Consider the following 19,095-nt stretch of genomic DNA (forward strand, 5'->3'; position numbering starts at 1 on the left):
CATAATCCAAAGTGGGGATCCATCACCTCCTTTGGATATGCACTCACCAGAACACTACGGTTATAGTAGCATTTATGCTGATCACAAAGATGAAAATCTTAGAGACCAATAAGTGCAGACCAGACTTCTCCAATGGATATATTAAAAACTTCAAAATGAAGGGGGAATCCTCCTAGGGAGAACTTTTCTCATCAGCCATTAGAGCAGTCTTGTGACTTCTAATCAGTGTCCAGCCGAGCACATGTTACAGCTTGTAGAAGGAGTTTTCTTTCTCCTCTAGAACAATGCAGAACCCCTGCCCTCTGTCTGGACAGCGCTGATTGGCCCTGTGCTGATCACATGCACTGTCTGATTGGGGTCCAGGTGGGGCTTTGGCCAGGGCTGGAAGAGGTGGAGAGATGGATACCTCAGTTGATGGTCAATGGACAGAGAGGCTGTCCATCATTGGTCATTAGGACGCCAGCAGCAGCAGGGGGAAGGCACAGAAAAGCCCTGAAAATCCAAATCCTCAATGTTTGTAGTCATTGAGAGATGGATAACTCAGTCGGTGGTCAATAGACAGAGAGGCTGTCCATCATTGGTCATTAGGACGCCAGCGGCAGCAGGGGGAAGGCACAGAAAAGCCCTGAAAATCCAAATCCTCAATGTTTGTAGTCGTTAAGAGATGGATAACTCAGTCGGTGGTCAATAGACAGAGAGGCTGTCCATCATTGGTCATTAGGACGCCAGCGGCAGCCAGCATCTGGTAACCAACAACTTGGGGGGGGGGGCAGGCTATGTTAAAAACTACAGGGGGAAGGCACAGAAAAGGCACTGAAAATCCCTGCAAAACAAGATCATATTAAAATGTTTTTTTCTGAGAGTAAAAGGCTTCACGATATCCCCAAGCACTTCAATGTTCAACATCAAGATTCCCATTATGTTCAGTGGTGCTTATGTCTTTCTTTGCATGACAAGCAGCCGCACTACACTTAGGTGTGAAAGGGCATTGCTTCAGGAAATGTGAAACAAATTGATCAGGTGTGAACGGGGGCTTTAGGCAGACTTGTACAAATAACAGTCATCATCATTTTCTTCTAAAGCCCCAGCTCTCCAAGTACCCTTTTTTGCTGTTATTCATGGTATCCTTGATGGTGTCCTTGGCCCACCTGCCTTCTTCCCCAGAGCTTCCTGAGATTATGTCACACATCCCAGTTGGCTACAGGGCCAGTCACTCTTCTTGTAATCAAGAAGTGGCAGATGGCTCCAAAATGCAAGATGGTGGTGCAGAAGGTTAGAACGCCTTTCTCAATCAGGGTTCCATAAATCCATAGGGTTCTTCCACAAGTTGGTAGGTGTTTGAGCAGTGGGGAATTAATCTTCCACCAACACTGACCCACCAATGCAAGAGGAATTTTTTTCGCTGACCATCAACATAAGGTGTTACTTTTATACTGACTAGTGAACAAGTTAATCAACTTTTTTTTTTCAACAGATATAAAGGGATACTAAAGCTAAAAATTTTTTTTTAACCTTAATGCATTTCTTGCATTAAGGTAAAAAATGTTTTCTATTGCTGTGCCCCCCCCCCCCCCCCGTGTGAAGGGGAAGAGAATAGAGAATAGATCCAGCATTCTGCATGGCTGCATCTATTGTCCCCTCTGTTCCTCTTCACACAGCACATGAGCAGCAGCAGGAGCCATTGGTTCCTGTTACACGGCCTTAAAGGGGTTAACATGAAGAGTGTTTTCTCCTATACATCAGCTGGGTGTTAAAAATGATCTGACCTGGGTACAAATACTCTAGGTATTCAACATTATGTATTTTTGCATTTTAAACTTTCTACAACCTACTGACCATGCTAATAAACTGTAGGTTGTAGGTATATTATCTAGCAAGGGTCTCCTGAAACCTAAAAATTATTTTAAGTGTTCCTCTGGGGTAAAACATTTGAGAAAGCCTGAAGCAGAGTATGTCAAAATACCTAATAAACTTACCTCCAGGATTTCTATTTCTCTTATAAATACCCAATGACCACACAGGTCAGACTTCCTTTCTTTCACAGGATGGTTTCACTGGAGTGTTGTCACCCTGGGCAGCTTTGCTTTCTAACTCGCTATGGAGAAGGCTTTTTGGCAGCAACAACACAGGTGATCCTCCTCCTTAGCAAGTGCATCCCTCCCTGCCGATCTGCACAAGACTGCTATCCTACTGGGTGCCCTGGTTTTGGAGAAAATAAAACAGGGCACTTGCAGAGTAAACGCATTTATGGAGAAAGGAGTGTTTAGAGAAAAAAAAACAATGAGCGAAGAGTGACTTTGCTTTGTAATCTTTTTGTTTTACCATTAAAATACTACACTGTTGGAAGTATCACTTGCTTTTGGTGAGCCTTATTTTACCAAAGTCTGGGCAAAGAGGACGTTGTCCATTTATTGGTTATTGTGAAAAGATATACACATCCCTGCTGGTCTATATTGGCACTTGTGCTGCTGTAGTGGCAGCTACCAGCCTTGGTGAGTTTGTAATTCACTGGGAGACGGTGGTGGTTCATTTACTACTGAATTGTGTTGTCTGCAGTCAAGAATACTCTTTTAGGGTGGTGGATGGACACTTATTTAATACTTTATTTATGGATACAATGAACATTTATATGGACAATTATTTGTAAGCACATATTATTATTTGTTTTGTCACTTCACCTTGTTTATTTAGCACTACACTTTATATTCTCAATATTAACCTCAGCACTTTCAGAACTGAAGCTCCCTTCTGCGATCTAGACATATGATTAATTTCATTACAAATCAAAATTCTGCCAAGAGTTTCGTTATTCAGAGATTTGGATGTATCTGAATTTCTGAGTCATAATAGTAATGAATTTTAAAATCCGAGACAAATTATAAAGGAAACAAATTATTTAAATTTGAAATGGAAACTTATTGAAATACTATAATGCAGTAAGATATAAAAGTTAAATAAGATGATGATTTCTACTTAGGCTGCTGAATAGAATAAAACAGAAAAGAATAGAATAAAAAAATAAAAGAATAGGATACAAAATAGAATAGAATAGAAAACAAAGGAATAGAATAAAACAGAATAGAACAGAACAGAATACAAGAGAATAGCAAAAAAAGGAATAGAATAGAAAAGAATAGAAAATAAAATAGAATAGAAAATAAAATAAAAGAATAAAATAGAATAGAATGAATATAGCCGTCTTCTGAAATTCACATTTCAAATCGATTTGGAAAAAATGAATATATGAAATAAATTTGAATATACAAATTACAAAAACAAATCATTCTAGCATAATGAAGATGATGAAACTAAATTGTTAACTTAACAAACAAACCCCAAACAAAACAAATGTTTCCATCATGCATATCTCTACTATGATCCTCTTTTCAGACCTTTGGGCAGTGAGCTTCTCATTTCAATTTTTGGTCTTGGTTAAGCAAACTACTTTGGAACATTGTTTTGGTATTTTGCTATGTTTATTTCTATTTTAGTTTCTCAGTGAAAGTTTTTCTTCCCCACTAGAATAAAGAATTACTTTTAGACATTGTTAACACCATGTACAGAGACGTGAATTTTCACACACCTGTTTCTGCAAAGGCACAATGAAAACCATTGTTTTCTATGTGCCCTTTAAACACCAGTATAATGAGTGGATTTTTTCTGAGCAGACATCTGCAACCTGTAGAATTTATGTATCTCTGCGCAGAAAAAAATCTGCAGGTGATACTAGTGTTATGGTGTGAGCAGGACACATAGAAAATAATTTTCTTTATGTTTTTGTAGATATGTACATAATAAATATGCATGTCTCTGCAGATGGTGTGAACAAGCCTATGCAAGTCAAATCTGCATGTTTTATCCATCAGTCTTTATGCATGTAAGGTGTGAATGACGGAGGGCAGTCTTCTAGCCCCGGAAGACGTCTGGTATGATGAAACGCGTTGGGCGGAGCCTCCCTAGTGATGTCATCACGTAAAAATCGCCATTTCTACCATTTCTTGCTGTTTGATGGTCTATGGTCGCTATATATTTCATGATGCTTGTAAGTACATTTTTGTTTATTCAATAAAATGTTTTTTTAACTTGCTGCACTATGAAAGGCACCTTTTTTATTTTTATTTGAGCATAAGTCAACCCCACAAGATCGGGACAGTTTGAGGAGCCTCTGATGATACATGTGATCTGATTTGAGTCATATGAGTCTGGATGGAATTATATATATCAGGAATTTATTGACCCCCTATAGTCAAGGGGTCAAAGGATCTGGTAAGCCTCCAATTTGTCATTACAGTGGTGCAACATTCATGTTGGTGGTTATATTGAAATGAAGATTTTCAACTGTTTCCATATATGTTAATCTATTTGCACTTTAATTTCTGGCAATGGTTCATTATTGAGCACTTTTTTTCCTGTCCTTTATTTGATATATATTAATTGTATATTATTTATGAGAATTTTTTATTTAATTTATACTTCACTTAGCTCAACACTAAATATTTATTTGGATGGTGTGAAAGAGGAACATTAGACTCTAAAACATTCCGCCCTTGATTAATGAAATTGCTATACCTGAAAAACAAATGTATTCCAAACTATCTTTTTCCATTTATTATTTTGTTAATTTGACTTTTCTACCTGGTTGCTACTTCTGCTGTTAATAAGAAAGATCTGCATGCAAACTGAGGTGAGACCTTTCAGAGAGTTGTAAAAAGGCTGAAGCTTCCATTGGAAGGACCAACCAACATTAGGCTTGATGAAGCACTTTAAGCAAAACATAGAATTAATTAATATGTATGTCAACTAAAAAGATTTTTACCTGCTTTTTTTTGTTCTCAGAATATATGGTAGCTATAAGTTTGATTACACAGTTATCACATCTCATACACTTTTATGGACTACCGAAAGTGTCTTCAGCTGCTGTGTAGGTATTTGTAACATTCACTGCAGGTATTTCAAGAAACATACCTCTGCAAGCAAAATAATATTGTATAAGCTGAAGATTCTGACATGAGCTGATAATGTTCAGAGCTCTCATCTTATGGTCTGATGCTGCTAAGTGTGTATATAGGATACTTCCAAGTCGCCCCCCTTAGTTATCTACTCATATATTGTTCATGTGGACAGTATGATCATTTGAGGCTTGCATCAGCACATCTATACAGCTGGCAAGTTGTGACCTATGGCCTCCAAAACAATACGAATTACCAACATCCATCACAATTGCCCATATCTGTCAGACATGATCATCAGCATGGATGGCCAAAACCCCTCAAGACCAGGCTTCCTGCTACATTAAATTAGAAATAATTACTATTTTCCTTTCTTAAAGTGTACCTTTTTTAAACCCCCAAGGAAGATGTGAAGTTTAAGTTACCTGTGTGTATGTTTATATAGCATAGCGTGCAAAACATATCACGGAGCAATATTGGAATATGCTAATAGCTTCTTGTGCTGCACTACTGGAGGTTGGAGGTGACAGGTGAAGTGTGGACACAATTCTGGAATTTCTATTTGCATATTAAGACACACCGGGGTTCTGAGTTCCCAGGGTGCTCTACCACACATGTACTCATGCATGCAGCCATCTACAAGAACCTGTACATTTCTGTTGGCAATTTAACAGTTCTAAAGGTTCTTAAAGGTTCTGTGTTTTTTTTCTCCAAGCATTCTCCCTAACCCTTTAAACATACACAGCCTAGCCACTCTCTCTGCAAGTACTTACCGCCTTAGGTGTCCTCCTGCATTGTCTGCAGCCCAACCAGTAAAAATCAGCACCTCTACACTTATCTGAAATAGACTATATATATATATACCCATACTGCAGATCATCATCCCATTAGTGAGTGTTAGTGCATAAGTGTGGACATATACAATCAAACATGTTATCGATTTCCAGATATTAAATATTTTCTAGTATTGAGTTTTTCATTCACTGGCTGTAAATAAAATGTAATTAAGTTGGCAAATACTAATTCATAAATTAAAATGTGTTAACTAACTGACATAATAATAAAAGTCAAAGTGATTGTAAAGATTATTTTTTTTATAACAAACATGGTATACTTACCTGCTCTGTGCAATGGTTTTGCACAGAGCAGACCCAATTCTCCTTTTCTGGGGCCCAGCCAGCGCTCCTGGCTCCTCCCCCCTGCGAGTGCCCCATAGCAAGCTGTTTGCTATGGAGGCACACATGCAAGCTTGTTCCCTTCCAATGAGGAAGGGAGAGAGTAGAGAGAGCCTTTGCTCTCATGCACATGGATGGATCGAGATTAGGCTCAGGTAAGTATAAAGGGGGCTGGGGGAAGCTGCATGCAAAAGTTTTTTTACCTTAACGCATAAGTAGAGATTGCTGAGTACAGAGAGGTGAGAGTTACAGGGATCCTATATTGGAAATACCACAGAGGAAAAAATTAGGGATGCACTGATACCATTTTTTTTTTACAGTGAGTACGAATACCAATACTTTTTTTTTGTGCTCACCGATACCAATTACCGATAACTTCGACCAACTATTTTGTTTACACTTCAGCTGTCAGCAGGGGATCCCGGTTGTTAAGGATGCAGAGGCCCCGCTCCTTAACCACTTTAGCTGTCATACCTGTTCACCCCTTATGAACCAGAGCAATTTTTACATTTCTGCTATGAACCTGTTTATTTAGCGATAACTTTGTCATTACTTAAGATAACAACATAGTACATATATTGTTTATTTAAAGACAAACAAGACTTTCTTTTCACTTCCCAACCACCCTATAGCAGATATACTGTATATATACATGATTTTGCATTTCCGGCTACCCGTGGCGCCATTCGCAGCCACAGCTCTCAATCAACAGGTCCCGGCCGGTGATTACTCGCCGGCGCCCGGTGATTCCTGAGCATCTCTGATGGGGAGGAGAACTGTATGTAAACAACATAGTTCTTCTCCCTGTCAGCTCGTGCACACTGCTTTGGATGGCTGTGCACAGCACAGCCATCCAAAGCAGTGTGCTTACAGTGAAGCACACAGACACAGCACAGAGTAAAACAGCACACAGTTAACCCTTTGATCGCCCCACATATTAACCCCTTCCTGCCCAGTGCCATTAGTACAGTGTCAGTGCTTTTTTTTTTTAGCACTGATCACTGTATTGGTGTCACTGGGGATGTCAGTGACACCAAGTCAGTTCCCCACAGTGTCAGAATGCCCGCCACAGTCCCATTATAATTCGCTGATCACCGTCATTATTTTTACAAATTAAAAACAATTTAAAAAATCCCAGTATATATTCTGCCATTTGTAAACACTATAACTTTCACGTAAACCAATTAATTTACACGTATTGGGATTTTTTTTTTAGCAAAGACATGTAGCAGAATACATTTTGGCCTACATTTATGCCCAAATTTGATTTTTAACATTTTTTTTACTGAACACGTTTAAAAGCAAAAAGTCAAAAATGTTTTTTTCTCAAAATTGTCGGTCTTTTTTTTTTTAATAGTGCAAAAAATAAAAAAAAGTACAGATGATCAAATACCACCAAAAGAAAGCTCAATTTGTGGGGGAAAAAGGATGTAAATTTCATTTGGGTGCAGTGCTGCATGACTGCGCAATTGTGTGTTAAAATAATGCAGCGCTGTAACGCAAAAAATGGCCTGGTCAGGAAGGGAGGTAAATCTTCAGGAGGGCAAGTATAAAAATATTAATAAACAAAGCAAACAAAAACAAAAAAGTTTTAATTATTAATAATTTATACAAAAGAAATGAACAGAAAAAAAATCAGCAGGAAAATAATAATTAAATGGAGAAGGAGAATAAGAAATTAATTAGGCCTAAATAGTGTAAATTAAGGGTTAATAAGGGGTTAACAGAGGGAGAAAAAACTTTTTTTTTTTTACAAATTGGTTTTAATTGACATCTCCAGATTGAAGTTCATGCCAAAGATGGCACACAGGCGCATTTATGGTGACACGAGAGGGAAGCCTGGTACACCTCCTACACATCAGCAAACCTGACCGGAGGTTGTGGCTGGCTAAACAGGAGGTAGTGCTGCTGGTTCTTTCCCACCTCATACCCACTCCGCACATCTTTGTTCCCACCCGCCATCGTTCCGACCCACCTCTGATTCTGTCCAGCTCACTTTGAATGCCTGCACGGATGCCGTGCCTGGGTCGGTAACCTCCTCCTCTCATCCTGGGACCTCTGTCCTCAGCCCTGTTGACCCCATCCTATGCCCTGCTGATCCTAGTATTATGCCCTGCTGACACCAGTCCTATGCCCTGCTGACCCCAGTCCTAGGTCCTGCTGACCCTGTATTCTGCTGTGCTGACTCCATCCTCTGCCCTGCTGAGCCCATCCTCTGTCCTGCTAAGCCATATATTTTCCCTACTGACTCCATCCTCTGCCCTACTGACCCCTTTTTTCTGCCCCGTTGACCACACCTTATGCCCTGTTGACCACACCCAAGTCCTGCTTACCCCAGGCTTATGCCCTGCTGACCCCAGTCCTATGCTCTGTTGGGTTTATATGAAGTGTGAAGGTACAGAAATTGGGCTGATCTGAGGTATGAAGGTGCAAAGCTCAATATTAATTTCTTACTATTATTTAAGTCATTTACAGCATTTTCTTTATAAAAATGTATTTTCGTGATTGAGTGTGAAGTTGACTTATTTTTATGTAGCTGGCGCTCTCAAACATTTTTTCGGCACACTATGCTCAAAAGGTTGCCTACCCCTGCTGTAGATGAATAAAGATACAAAATGAAACAATATTACTTTTTATTGTTCAGTTTTAGCAACTGAGCAATGTTGTTGATAAAAATTGTCAGGCTGATTTTTGCCAGTCTCAATTGCTGGGATGTTTCTTTTTTTTTTAATTGCCAGGACCCCGATGACAGCTGAATGAGTCATCAGTTGTTAAGAACATGGCAGCACCGCTCCTTAACAACTGGTAATTGCTGGATTTTTTTTTTCCGCTGACAGCTGAAAAAAATCAAGCCTGAAGTTATCAGTTTCAGGTATTGGGACATTTGCATGAGCACTGATACTCATGCAAATGCTTAGTATCAGCACTGATACAGGTATCGGTGCAACCCTAACAAGATGATGACACATGTTAAAGTCACAGGAACACTCTCTTTTTAGGGAAAACTTACTGAAAAAGCACTGCAAAAATTTCTAGTTTGCTGTATATTTTGTTGTAATGTTTACTTTTGGAAGGATTAGTAAATATCAAGCTGGAGAGTGGGTGTGGCTTAACCACTTGTCGCCCGGCCTATGGTCAAATGGCGGTCGGGCGAACACTTCGTCCCTCTGGGAGGACACCATATGGCATCCTTCCCGGGTCGCGCTTTGCACGTGCCCGCAGGGCAGCGCTGTGGCGAGATCTGTCATCGCCCGTGTACCTCTGACACGGCCGATGACAGATCTGTGTATCAGCCCCATTGCCAGTACCATGTGACCTGCTGTGACCAATCACAGCAGGTCACATGATATTTGTATACAATGGATGGCTTCCTTTCATGCCATCCACAATATACAAGTGTGTCTAGCTGTGAATGGTCACAGCGATCACATGCACAGGCTGGGCCAATGACAGCCCATCTGTGTCATGTGATTAGCCGTAGCCAATCACAGCTAATCACAACAAAAAAAACCTGAATGAATCTATTTCATTCAGTTTAATGCTTGCTTAAAGAATTTCTTTGCTATAATCAATGAAATTGTGTAAAAAAAAAACAAAAAAAAAACACTGATCACTTCCCCAAAGTAGTACAATGTTACTATGGTAACATTGTACTACTTTGGTCGTAGTGCAATATGAAAAAAAATCTTAAAAAAAAGAGAAAAAATACAAAATAATAATAAAAAAAATTAAAATAAAATTGTCTTTTTTTTTTTTTCGTACTGTCACCAGTCAGTGTCCCTGATCACCACCACACCAGTTATATGCTGATGCTGTACTGCACTGGTGACAGTATGTACAAAAACAATTGTGAACATTTTTTTTTAATTTCTTAATTTTCCAAAAAATTATTACAAAAAAATTACAAATTCAAAAAACTTGCCATGCCTCTTATGAAATACATTGGACTGGCTACTTTGCAAAAAGGGGTTATTTGGGGGATATCTGTACTGTTCTGACATTTCTGGGCCTCAAGAAATTAGATTGGCTGTCAGTACTTCAGGACTGGTCAATTTTCAGATATATCCCATAGTTTGTGAACTCTATAACTTTCCTACAGATTAAATAATAAACACTGATTTGGGTTATTTTCACCAAAGAAATGTAGCAGAATACATCTTGGCCTAAATTTATGAAGAACAATTATTTCTTTGCAAACTTTTATAACAGTAACAAAGAAAATCGTGGGTTGTTTTCAAAATTTTCTTGTTAATTTACCAAAAAATAAAAACCCCAGTGGTGATTAAATACCACCAAAAGAAAGCTCTAGTTGTGTGAACAAAATGATAAAATTTTAGTTTGGGTACAGTGTTGCATGACCGTGCAATTGTCATTCATAGTGTGAGAGCTTATAGTGTGAGAGTGTGAGAGATTTAAAGGAAAATCATTTTTTCCACCAAAGGAGAAAGTAATGGGAAATCCAGCTTTTTTGAGTTGTGACCCAACAAGAGGTAATGGTAAGGAATTTGCCTTACTTTGGGGAGATTTCCATCCACTTTCTGTATAGCCTTCAGCACAGGAGTTGAAGAAAAATCGTTTCAATGGGACTCAGTGGGGAGAGACAGACGAGAGAAATTTCTCTTAATGTGTTATAGAGCCTTGCCAAATGTTAGGCTACATTTCTTACTAGTTTTTGGCCCCACTGTACTCATTAGAGCAATTATCTGTTTTTAGCTCTGGTCAGGTTTTTCCTAAGGTCAGTGGTTGATTGCTCCTTTCTGCTTCTGGAGGAAGCCCAAAAAAAGAAGAGGAGGGTCAACTACTGAGTTATGAATATTTATCAGACCCCAGACAATCCCTGGGAAGTGGGTACCCAGAAGGTGGCTGGAGAGGTGATAAATATTTGGGAGGCCTTTCCAGAGGTTCTTTCATTTCAGGGAGGGTACCAGTTCTCCTGCTCCTGAGAAGTAAATAGTTTGAAACAAGATTTGCAGTTTTGCTAAAGGACTTTTGCTTGAGGGCATTGTTCTGGAGGCATGCTTTGGAGAAAGATATTTTATCTCCCTCGCTGAAAAGGGAGAAGCTGGGTGGCAGACATTAAAGTGCCAGGGTCTACTGTATGAACTGGTCTCTTCAAGACCTAGTGTTAATGGCCATTTCCTATTCCCTCCTGTCAAGGATAATGCTGCAGGATTTGTGCTAAGAAATTATTCCTCTTTTTAACTTCTTGGCATTTTGGAGTATCCTACACCCTATCCCTCCCTCATGTTAACTTTTTCTATAATAAATTCACAAAAAGACATCCCCTAGACTAAGCCTGTATTGTCAGTGTGCATGAAACAGTGTATGTGGCAGGCAGACTCTGTACTAGCAAGGGAGATGTAGGTATAATCTCAGTGGCCCCTCCGGGGGGTGAATGCTACAGGATGAAGGTCTGCTTTAAGGTATCTTTTACTTAAAGCACAGAAAGTGGTTTTCTACAATTGGGTTCTCAGATAACTCCTTGGGAAACATATTGACAAACTAGTCCCTAAATACTGTATTTTAAATTTCAAGGAATTTGGAAGGGTGACATCAAGATAATTCTCATATGACAGAGAATAGGTGGAATAGGTGTTAAAAAACCATTAATTCACATTATCTCACTAATAAAAAGTTAATCTATGTTATCAAATGTATTATGTTTATTATGTTTCTTGGCACTTCTTTCAAACTGATATCAGTACTTCAGATGTTCCTTTAGATCTTTGCCCTTCAAATGATTCTTCCATGCGGCCTGAGAATGTCAAAAAACTTTGGTTAGAACTTAGAACTTTCATGTTAACATCTTCTCTTTACCCAATATTTTTAACTCTAAATCTTGTCTCCTGGGAGTAATTAATGGTTAGGTCTCTGGAAAAGATCCCAGAATTTGCTCATGCTTTTCTTTTTTTGTGCTTGAAGCCAATAATTGAAATATATTTAAAGCCAAAAACTGTGGGTGGACTGTAGAAGGTTGGAACCTATCAGATCTGTGTCCCCACTGGGGATGTTCACAATCCCTGTTCGACTTGGTGATCGTGGTCACCAGGGCAAAGCATGATGGGAATTACAAAAGCTTATAGTTACAATTGTTGGGATTGACTGAATATTGCCACAGCTTGAGTGTTCATTTGCTGACTCAACCTGCATCACTGTTGTTATTCCTGTTATGATCTCTACATCTCACTCATGTTTTGTTTGGAATTCTATCTCTTGGCTGCCATTTCGACTATCTTTCTGTGTTATCTATCTAAGGCACTGCATATCTCATGTCTCAGTCAGGGTTTCCTAGTCTGTCTACTTGTAGTCTGCATTTCAGATCACTTGCATTCACTGGCAGTCCCATCCTAGTTTCACTGTTCTAGTGTGTCCTAGGCATTCATACCGTGTGGTACAAGTAAAATGTTCACGAAGTAGAAAGAATTGAGGGCAACTATGCATAAATGAGTATACAATATCTCACGGAAGTGAGTATACCCCTCGCATTTTTGTAAATATTTTATTATATCTTTTCATGTGACAACACTGAATAAATGACACTTTGCTACAATGTAAAGTAGTGAGCAGGGGCGGACTGACCATTTGGAAACTAGGGCACTGCCCGAGGGCCCAGGGTCAGTAGGGGGCCCCCATGAGATGCCCCTGGTACCTTTTTCATAGGCTTTTTTGAGTTTGGGCAAGGACACAGGGGCCCCATAATCCCCTATTGACCGGGGGCCCCATGAGTTGTCAGTCGGCCCCTGGTAGTGAGTGTACAGCTTGTATAACAGTGCAAATTTACTGTACCCTCAAAATAACTCAACACACAGCCATTAATGTCTAATCCGCTGGCAACAAAAGTGAGTATGACCCTAAGTGAAAATGTCCATATTGGGCCCAATTAGCCATTTTCCCTCTCCGGTGTCATGTGACTCATTAATGTTACAAGGTCTCAGGAGTGAATGGGGAGCAGGTGTGTTACATTTGGTGTTATTGCTCTCACTCTCTCATACTGGTCACTGGAAGTTCAACATGGCACCTCATGGCAAAGAACTCTCTTGAGGATCTGAAAAAAAGAATTGTTGCTCTACATAAAGATGGCCTAGGCTATAAGAAGAATACAAAGACCTTGAAACTGAGCTGCAGCACGGTGGCCAAGACTATACAGCAATTTAACAGGACAGGTTCTGCTGAGAACAGGCCTCACCATGGTTGATCAAAGAAGTTGAATGCACATGCTCAGCGTCATATCCAGAGGGTGTCTTTGGGAAATAGACGTATGAATGCTGCCAGCATTGCTGCAGAGGATGAAGGGGTGGGGGGTCAGCCTGTCAGTGCTCAGACCATACGCCGCACACTGCATCAATTTGGTCTGCATGGCTGTCATCCCGAAAGGAAGCTTCTTCTAAAGATGATGCACAAGAAAGCCCTCAAACAGTTTGCTGAAGACAAGCAGACTAAGGACATGGATTACTGGAACCATGTCCTGTGGTCTGATGAGACCAAAATAAACTTATTTGGTTCAGATGGTGTCAAGCGTGTGTGGCGGCAACCAGGTGAGGAGTACAAAGACAAATGTGTCTTGCCTACAGTCAAGCATAGTGGTGGGAGTGTCATGGTCTGGGGCTGCATGAGTGCTTCTGGCACTGGAGAGCCACAGTTTATTGAGGGAACCATGAATGCCAACATGTACTGTGACATACTGAAGCAGAACATGATCTCTCCCTTTGGAGACTGGGCCGCAGGGCAGTATTCCAACATGATAATGACGCCAAACACACCTCCAAGACGACCACTGCCTTGCTAAAGAAGCTGATGGTAAAGGTGATGGACTGGCCAAGCATGTCTCCAGACCTAAACCCTATTGAGCATCTGTGGGGCATCCTCAAATGGAAGGTGGAGGAGCACAAGGTCTCTAACATCCACCAGCTCTGTGATGTCATCATGGAAGAGTGCAAGAGGACTCCAGTGGCAACCTGTGAAGCTCTGGTGAACTCTGTGCCCAAGAGGGTTAAGGTAGTGCTGGAAAATAATGGTGGCCACACAAAATATTGACACTTTGGGCCCAATTTGGACATTTTCACTTAGGGGTGTACTCACTTTTGTTGCCAGCGGTTTAGACATTAATGGCTGTGTGTTGAGTTATTTTGAGGGGACAGCAAATTTACACTGTTATACAATCTGTACACTCACTACTTTACATTGTAGCAAAGTGTCATTTCTTCAGTGTTGTCACATGAAAAGATATAATAAAATACTTACAAAAATTTGAGGGGTGTACTCACTTCTGTGAGATACTGTAGGTAGTTTCTCCAAAAGTGGGCTGCTAAAAGAACCCTTCACCAGTTGGTTGGTACTGGGTCTTCCCCTTGTCCTCTTGTGTTTTAATTTTTCTGTCATTTCCAAGTTTTATATTCTGACTTTTTCACATAGCTCTATATATGGTTAGCACGTCTACCTAACAGCACTAGGGTCATTGGTTCAAGTCCCAACCATGACAATACCTGTCTGGAGTTTACATGTCTTCACTGTGCCTGTGTGGGTTTTTTCCGGGTTCTCCCATTTCCTTCCTCACTCCAAAGACATGCTGGTAGGTTAATGTCTCTTGTCTAATTTGGCTCAGGCATGTGAATGTATGAATGTGAGTTTGGGACCTTAGATTGTAAGCACCCTTGAGGGTTAGGGACTGATGTGGATGTACAATATAAGTGTAAAGCGTGGTGTAAACTTCATGGCGCTATATAAGTACCTTTAATAAATAAACGTATCTGCTGCTCATTGTTTATTTGCCTGAACCACTAGAGGCTCCAACTCTGCTATCACTAATCAACAACCCACTGTTGGTCACCACAGTAACACATATAAAATGTATGTTACTTTGATAGAGCTACTAAAAAAACTAGCACATTCCACTCTTCACCATTTCCTCCAAGCTAATGCTGTTTTCTTCTCGTTCTAGGTACCTTCACTGATTTGAGTTAGTTAATATCAACATTCTAATTGACGGTACTGCTAATTAAAGGTTCATCATGATTGTCTTATGTGAGAACATTCTGCAGTTTTACATTTACCCCTGGCAACTATGTAAATATTTCCTTTGTTAATTTAGTTTTAAATAAATACATAAGAGACTTTTCTGTTCCTTTGAAATGTTGTTAGAGTTTTGTGACTCTGTCATTACTCACACTTGGAGAACAGAACATAGTTTTGTGTCAGCACTTGCTTTGGTGTCTCCAACCACCCTTGTCTAGTGCTCTTCTGCATTCCAATAGTCGGGTGGACACTTGTAACCTACAAGTGTATTAGTACATACCAGAATTCAGTTAAATCTCAGGAATCAAACTTTTCTTCCCTGTCAGGAAGTGTGTTCACTAAGTACTAACTAACCATTGTTGTCAGCAGTAGACCACTGGTCAGTGCATTCTCTTGTTGGGTAGTGAGACTATGCATTATGGCAGTGGTGGGCAACCTTTTTTTTCAACTGAGCCAAATCTCGCCAAAACCACGATTGAAATTTATTTTGAGAGCCACATTTTTAAAACTGAAAATACATCTCCCATATAGTAATTCATCCCCCATAGTAATTCATCCCCCATATAATAATTCATCCCCCATAGAGTAATTCATCCCCCATATAGTAATTCATCCCCCATAGTAATTCATCCCCCATATAGCAATTCATCCCCCATATAGTAATTCATCCCCCCATATAGTAATTCATCCCCCATATTAATTCATCCCCCATAGTAATTCATCCCCCATATAGTAATTCATCCCCCATAGTAATTCATCCCCCCATAGTAATTCATCCCCCATAGTAATTCATCCCCCATATAGTAATTCATCCCCCATATAGTAATTCATCCCCCATATTAATTCATCCCCCATAGTAATTCATCCCCCATATAGTAATTCATCCCCCATAGTAATTCATCCCCCATAGTAATTCATCCCCCATATAGTAATTCATCCCCCATAGTAATTCATCCCCCCCATAGTAATTCATCTCCCATATAGTAATTCATCTCCCATATAGTAATTCATCCCCCATATAGTAATTCATCCCCCATATAGTAAGTCCCCCATATAGTAAGTCCCCCATATAGTAAGTCCCCCCCCATATAGTAAGTCCCCCCCATATAGTAAGTCCCCCATATAGTAATTCATCCCCCATATAGTAAGTCCCCCCCATATAGTAAGTCCCCCCATATAGTAAGTCCCCCATATAGTAATTCATCCCCCATATAGTAAGTCCCCCCTGTGTCAATTCACTTACCTTTGCTCCGCGCGTTCCTCTCGCCGTGCTTCCCGCGCCGTTCTGGTCTTCAGGGCGGACTGTGAGAGGAGAGGAGTTCGTCACGCTGCCCCGCCTACATCCTGACAGCTGCAGAGTCCTGACTTTTGGGGCGGCCGCCCGAGAGGAGGGAGGGGAGCGGGCGGCCGTCCGAGAGGAGGGAGGGGAGGGGAGGGGAGGTGAGGGGGCGGCCGCCCTGCACACGCCCGTCCGAGAGGAGGGAGAGGAGGGAGGGGAGCGGGCGCCCGGCACACAGAAGAGCCACATTTAAGCTTGTAAAGAGCCGCATGTGGCTCGCGAGCCGCGGCTTGCCGACCACTGCATTATGGAAATCTTTCCAAGGTCTGAATAATGGCAACTTGCAAAGCTTTAGCAGTCTGCAACTGTTTCAATACACTGTATGTCATATGTTATTGAATGTGGCCATATTTCTTTGTTATCATTTAATCGTATCTTGCATCATATATATTTCTTCATCCTAAAGTGTTTCTTTACAGTAATGCATTCTATGTATTTGGGTAAAAAAAAAAAAACTTTCTGCATGCAGCTTATCCCTCATACTTACCTACTTACCTGAGCCAGATCTCAATCCAGTGCTATGCATGAGAGCAGAGACTCTCTCGGAGCTCTCACTCCTCATTGGCTCAGAGGCCGCCATTGGCTTTTGCTGCTGTCAATCACAGCCAGTGAGAAGGGAGGTGGGGGACAGGGCCGAGCTGCGCTTTGTGTGTCATTAGACACACAGAGAGGGATTTGAGAGTGAGCATGTACAAGGAGAAGGGGGAGAAGGGGGAGGAGGAGGAGGAAGATTTACAATCACTTTATACTCATGCCTGTTATGTCTAATTACAGTATAACACTTCCTTTTATGTATTTGCTCCCACAGAGGCAACTACAATAATACCAATGCATTCAGCTTCCATTTTTCCAGACCAATGACTTTCCTATGACAAGAACAATTAAATCTTCCCAGTATACATAGATGCAGTCACTTAACTGAAGCTCAAGGACTGAGGACATCATGACAAAAATTATCTTTTTTTAATTATACTGTTTCTTTTGACATAGCCATTGCACACAATGTAATGTCAGACTTTTGAAGGAAAAATGGAAAAAAGAGATCACCTTGAGGTGTCCACATCACAAACAGGTGGATGTTCCTACTGCCCTAGCATTTTTATTTGATATGTTTTATAGTAGAAAGTAGGAAAAAAATATCTGTTTCAACATTTTCTCTATTTTTTATTTATATAGTTATACAACAGTGGTTATTAAATAGAAATAGAAAATAGGAATTTAATATAAATAGAAATCTCTCAGAAACTGGAGGGTGAAAAATTTGGTGCAACTGTGCATAGAAACCAATCAGCTTTCAGGTTTTATTGTTAAAGCTTAATTGAACAAGTTTAGTTAGAAGCTGATTGACTGCACCAGATCTGAGTGCTCCAGTTTTAGTAAATCTCCCCTTATGTGTCTACGAAAATGATTATAAAGTGGTTCTAAAGTTAAAATATTTTTACCTTAATGCATTACATTTATGGTGTGCCCCCCTTCCGCCAAACACTTACCTAAGACTAGCATTGTACCCAGCTGCAGGTCTTCTCTCCCCTCTTCCTGGTCTAACAGGAGTCTCAGGCAGAAGTAGGAGCCATTGAGTACTGCAGCTTTCAGTCAAATCCTGTGAGGAGGGAGTGGGGACGTGGTTGAGCTGTGCTGTGTGTCTCTATGGATGCCTACAGCCCAGTTAGGAAGTGTGCCCGCACATGTGCCCCCATAGCACATGGCTTGCTATGGGGCACACACAGGAGAGGAGGAGACTCCAGAAGAGGAGGTAAGGAGATGCTTTGTGCAACACTATTGCACAGAGCAGATAAGTATAAACCTCTTCTTTATTTTAACTATAAAAAGGGTCTTACAATAGTTTTAAATTCCATTGCATACCATGTTGCATGACTGAATAATTGTCAATAAAACTATCGCAGCACTCAAAGCTGAGAAAGGGCCTGGACAGAAAAAGTATAACATGCTGATCCTGCTGTGGTTAAGACTGCACTGTCATTGTTAGCCCTGGCAACTTTCAACATGCCTAACACTATAAACAAAAGAAAAAATAATATCACGCAATTAAGGATTTCAGTATTGCAGAACTGAGAGATCTGAATCATGAGGAGGCAGACAATAACATTGACATTCCCTGTAAGACAGTTTAAAACCAAATAAAACTTATTGACAGATCATATTGTAATTAGTTATGTGAGGTATCTTCAATGTAGACTTCACTTTAACCACTTCTCGTCTGGCCCATGTATATAAATGGCTGGACGGGAGCATTGCAGGAGTGGGTGGCTGTTTATAAACGTCCTCCCCGATTCCCTGCCTGTGCACACTCCCTGGGAGCGTGCGACACTGCGATCCTCCGGACACAGCGGAATGCCAATCGCTGTACGGGACCTCTGTGTGAGATCCCGATTCATGTGATCACTGATTGGCCAATTAGTGATCACATGAATAGTAGTAAGCAAGATGTCACTTCTTGACATCATTGTTTACTACTTGTGAAATCTGTGAATGATCACAGAGGTCACATGGTACAAGGCTATTCACAACAGCCTTGTACCATGTGACAAACTGTGACCAATTACAGCTCACACAGTATTTCTCAATGGCTGCAAGAAGGCAGTCAGAGAGAAGGAGAAAT

This window comes from Staurois parvus, unplaced genomic scaffold (genome assembly GCF_062004578.1).
Source record: "Staurois parvus isolate SC_StPar_1 unplaced genomic scaffold, SC_StPar_1.0 ptg000344l, whole genome shotgun sequence".
NCBI classification, from domain to species: domain Eukaryota; kingdom Metazoa; phylum Chordata; class Amphibia; order Anura; family Ranidae; genus Staurois; species Staurois parvus.